At 49.8% G+C, this 5,330-nt stretch overlaps 1 pseudogene; it reads right to left on the reverse strand.

The window, feature by feature from the left end:
- Positions 1-2,839: 2,839 nt before the first annotated feature.
- Positions 2,840-5,016, reverse strand: LOC139398820 (polysialoglycoprotein-like; annotated as a pseudogene).
- Positions 5,017-5,330: the final 314 nt, after the last annotated feature.

The following is a 5,330-nucleotide window of genomic DNA, read 5'->3' on the forward strand; positions in this document are numbered from 1 at the left end:
CCTAGCTTGATTTTTAGCCGTTTATAAAGTTTGTCAATATGCATTTTAAAAGACAGTTCATCATCCAACCATATCCCTAAGTATTTATATGCAGAGACCTGATTCATTCGAGAACCATGTAAGCTCTTGTATGTGCAAGTGTATTTTCAACCAACTTTTTGAACCTATTAAAAATCATAAAATGTGTTTCCTTTGTTTCTTGTTTTAAATGTACATTTTATTTTAACAATTTTAAAACAAGATGAACAGAGAACAGTTGTTACACTTTCTATGAAGCCCATATATATAATGCATACACTCAAGTCATACACTCATAATTACTTAATTACTTAGTGATTGAGTAGGCTACATAGATTTCATGACTAGAAGCTCAAAAGACGAAAACGTATTTTTTTTGTTGTAAATGTACATTTGCTATCGTAAATGTTAGCAACACCTCCGCAGGATGCACGGGGGATATGGTCACTAGTGTAGCCAGGAGGTGAGGCCTCATTTAACACAGTAAATTCATCAGGCTAAAGACATGTTTCAGTCAGGCCAATCACATCAAGATTATGATCAGTTCATTGACTATAATTGCCTTTGAAGTAAGGGATCTGACATTAAGTAGCCCTATTTTGAGATGTGAGGTATCATGATCTCTTTCAATAATGACAGGAATGGAGGAGGTCTTTATCTTAGTGAGATTGCTAAGGCGAACACCGCCATGTTTAATTTTGCCCAACCTAGGTCGAGGCACAGACACGGTCTCAATGGAGATAGCTGAGCTGACTACACTGACTGTGCTAGTGGCAGACTGGCTAACAGCCTGCTGCCTGGCCTGCACCCTATTTCATTGTGGAGCTAGAGGAGTTAGAGCCCTGTCTATGTTGGTAGATAAGATGAGAGCACCCCTCCAGCTAGGATGGAGTCCGTCACTCCTCCGCAGGTCAGGCTTGGTCCTGTTTGTGGGTGAGTCCCAGAAAGAGGGCCAATTATCTACAAATTCTATCTTTTGGGAGGGGCAGAAACCAGTTTTCAACCAGCTATTGAGTTGTGAGACTCTGCTGTAGAGCTCATCACTCCCCCTAACTGGGAGGGGGCCAGAGACAATTACTCGATGCCGACACATCTTTCTAGCTGATTTACACGCTGAAGCTATGTTGGTGGTGATCTCTGACTGTTTCATCCTAACATCGTTGGTGCCGACGTGGATAACAATATCTCTATACTCGCCAGTTTTAGCTTTAGCCAGCACCATCTTCAGATTAGCCTTAACGTCGGTTGCCCTGCCCCCTGGTAAACAGTGTATGATCGCTGGATGATTCGTTTTAAGTCTAATACTGCGGGTAATGGAGTCGCCAATGACTAGAGTTTTCAATTTGTCAGAGCTAATGGTGGGAAGCTTCGGCGTCTCTGACCCCGTAACGGGAGGAGTAGAGACAAGAGAAGGCTCGGCCTTTGACTCCGACTCGCTGCTTAATGGGGAAAACCGGTTGAAAGTTTGTCGGCTGAATGAGCGACACCGGTTGAGCATTCCTACAGCATTTCCCTCCAGAAACCGTGAGAAAGTTGTCCGGCTGCGGGGACCGTGCGAGGGGATTTATACTAACGTTACTATCTGTACTTACTGGTGGCACAGACGCTGTTTCATCCTTTCCTACACTGAAATTACCCTTGCCTAACGATTGCGTCTGAAGCTGGGCTTGTAGCACAGCTATCCTCACCGTAAGGCGATCGTTCTCCTGTATGAGTACAGCGACTGCAATTAGAAGGCATCATGTTAATGTTACTACTTAGCGTCGGCTGTTGGAGGTCCTGACGAACCATGTCCAGATAAAGCGTCCGGAGTATGAGGATTCTGTGTTATGCACTATAGCCCGTTACCATATGTGATTTAATATTATCTGCTGTTGGCTTGTGTGGATGTATGTATGTGTTATGCAACATAGCTGACTTGAACCATTGTTAACAGTTTCAGGGCCATGGGCCTTTCTCATGATGGAAAAATACAGAACTGTGCAATGAGTTGGGGGGGGGGGGGGGGGCACATTCAGAACAGTCTTTTGTTAGATAACAGGAGCCAGGTGCCTGATAACTGCATATTCTACACAGCTACAACGACTGACCGCTGAAGCGCTTAAGGGGCTGGGACCAGCCTCTGCGCCAACAATCAACGATAGGCTGGGTGAGTCTAAACCATGCCCAGTCTCCTCTGACAGGCCGGCTCGGAAGCAGGAACTGTCAGAGTATATTAAATATCTTTGTCAGGAACAAGTCAGTTCTGTTTTGCCCTGCGAGGTGGGACAGAGAGCCCATATATACGAAAATTGCATTTACTAATTGCTAAAAAAAAAGCCTCATTGTGATATTTATCCTGATACCAGATTCGAATTGACGCAACCCTGACACGAGTGAAAAAATTGAGGGAAACCAAAAATATTAACGGTAATTAAAAAGTAAAAACCGTAAAGTTGTCATGTAGCAAAGTAGGCAACAAAACACCGCAACACGTAAACAAGTCTGCAAGTTGTGACCGGAAATGGCGTCAAAATGCTGTTGAGGTATCATGTGATGCTACTAGCATAAATGGACCAACACTGAGCACATGTAGCTTAAGTCAATTGGTAATTTAAAACACAGGGGTCTGAGTAATATTGCTGGCGCATGGATATAATGCAAAATAAATGTTGCCATCACCCCAGTTACTCAAGTCAGGTCATACACCTCAACTCCAAGTAGGAACCACCAAAACAATACAGAGGACACAAGTATTACAGTTAATGTTTAATTGAGCCAAAACAAGCAAATGCAGTTACACACTGGACTAGAGTACCCATGAACTCTTGCATGTCCCACGTCAGATATCCATGGCGTCGTCGCCGGACGGGCCGGTCGCAGCTTCAGAGGTGGCGTCGCCGCCGGACGGGCCGGTCGCAGCTTCAGAGGTGGCGTCGCCGCCGGACGGGCCGGTCGCAGCTTCAGAGGTGGCGTCGCCGCCGGACGGGCCGGTCGCAGCTTCAGAGGTGGCGTCGCCGCCGGACGGGCCGGTCGCAGCTTCAGAGGTGGCGTCGCCGCCGGACGGGCCGGTCGCAGCTTCAGAGGTGGCGTCGCCGCCGGACGGGCCGGTCGCAGCTTCAGAGGTGGCGTCGCCGCCGGACGGGCCGGTCGCAGCTTCAGAGGTGGCGTCGCCGCCGGACGGGCCGGTCGCAGCTTCAGAGGTGGCGTCGCCGCCGGACGGGCCGGTCGCAGCTTCAGAGGTGGCGTCGCCGCCGGACGGGCCGGTGGCAGCTTCAGAGGTGGCGTCGTCGCCGGACGGGCCGGTGGCAGCTTCAGAGGTGGCGTCGTCGCCAGACGGGCCGGTGGCAGCTTCAGAGGTGGCGTCGTCGCCAGACGGGCCGGTGGCAGCTTCAGAGGTGGCGTCGTCGCCAGACGGGCCGGTGGCAGCTTCAGAGGTGGCGTCGTCGCCAGACGGGCCGGTGGCAGCTTCAGAGGTGGCGTCGTCGCCAGACGGGCCGCAGCTTCAGAGGTGGCGTCGTCGCCAGACGGGCCGGTCGCAGCTTCAGAGGTGGCGTCGTCGCCAGACGGGCCGGTCGCAGCTTCAGAGGTGGCGTCGTCGCCAGACGGGCCGGTCGCAGCTTCAGAGGTGGCGTCGTCGCCAGACGGGCCGGTCGCAGCTTCAGAGGTGGCGTCGTCGCCAGACGGGCCGGTCGCAGCTTCAGAGGTGGCGTCGTCGCCAGACGGGCCGGTCGCAGCTTCAGAGGTGGCGTCGTCGCCAGACGGGCCGGTCGCAGCTTCAGAGGTGGCGTCGTCGCCAGACGGGCCGGTCGCAGCTTCAGAGGTGGCGTCGTCGCCAGACGGGCCGGTCGCAGCTTCAGAGGTGGCGTCGTCGCCAGACGGGCCGGTCGCAGCTTCAGAGGTGGCGTCGTCGCCAGACGGGCCGGTCGCAGCTTCAGAGGTGGCGTCGTCGCCAGACGGGCCGGTCGCAGCTTCAGAGGTGGCGTCGTCGCCAGACGGGCCGGTCGCAGCTTCAGAGGTGGCGTCGTCGCCAGACGGGCCGGTCGCAGCTTCAGAGGTGGCGTCGTCGCCAGACGGGCCGGTCGCAGCTTCAGAGGTGGCGGCGTCCGAGGACACGCGCCTCAGCTTCTCCTCAGAGGACAGGGCATCATTTGCCGGAGAGCTACCATGGTTTGGAGAAGCTTGGGATTCTACTTCATTGGTCTCTAAATACTCTTGAGAAAAAACAAAAGGAACAGTTGGGTATTCTACAGCAACACATCTGTTCTACACGGTCTAGGCCAAATTGCTAATCGAATTTTGAGCAACATGAACCCAACAGTTTTCAAAGTATATGTTTCAGGCCGTACCTTCTCTGGCTTGTTTAGCGTCAGACCCTATGGATCGGAGCAAGGCATGCACAATAGAGACGTCATTTGATGACAGCTCTGAAAAATGTAGGTTAAGGTTTGACAACATTATTTAGACTGAGTTACTCTATGCTGTTGAATGAGTGTCAAACACAGCAGCACCATAGACAGTGACAAAGAACATAGCTAGAAGGGTTGTGGAAAGAAACACTTACCTCCAAGTCTCCTCTGCAGAGAGACTTGATCTTGCTTCTGGGACTTTCCAACAGGGTAACAAGAAACTGAGGAGAAAGTGTTGACAGAAGTTGAGTTCACACAAAATAGCTACATATATTAATAGCAGTGAAGAATAAAAGATGACCAACGCGGAAGATACAGACAGTCAAATATTAATACCCAACTTATAAAGTTAAGCATATTTACCAAACAAATCCCTTAAACATTAGTGAACCAACCTTTGACAACCCCCACAGTCATCACAACGAGCAGCAATTCTCTCACACCTCCCATGATGATGAAAATAGTCTGTGTTATCAACAGGTAATGTCTTCCCATGGCCTGTATGAGGGTTATATAGGCCACTAATGACCGTTTACCTGACAAACATGGCTTAACGATCAATTAACAAGCTTGATTGAGTTGTTACGTTCAGATAGAAATAGACCATGTAGAACATATGTTGATTCTTATCAAGTTGGTGGGCAGGCAATCTTTTCTACTCCATATATTGCATTTATATCTGTAATGATTAACCCTAATGGTCTCAGATCAGCTTTAGAAAGAAGTAGGCCTAATTATTTTAGGTGTAATCTTCAAAGATATTAGGGGGCAAAATAAACACTGTACCCAAATCCACGTTTTACAATGCTCCTGGGAAATGGGTAGGCCTCCACCTATAGTCCTTCACAGTTTTACAGCTGTGATATATTTATTTATTTACATAGATCACATACATAAATAAATATGTTAGCTGTAGGTAGCGTT

The sequence above is a fragment of the Oncorhynchus clarkii genome, unplaced genomic scaffold (assembly GCF_045791955.1).
Source record: "Oncorhynchus clarkii lewisi isolate Uvic-CL-2024 unplaced genomic scaffold, UVic_Ocla_1.0 unplaced_contig_2929_pilon_pilon, whole genome shotgun sequence".
Classification (NCBI taxonomy): Eukaryota; Metazoa; Chordata; class Actinopteri; order Salmoniformes; family Salmonidae; genus Oncorhynchus; species Oncorhynchus clarkii.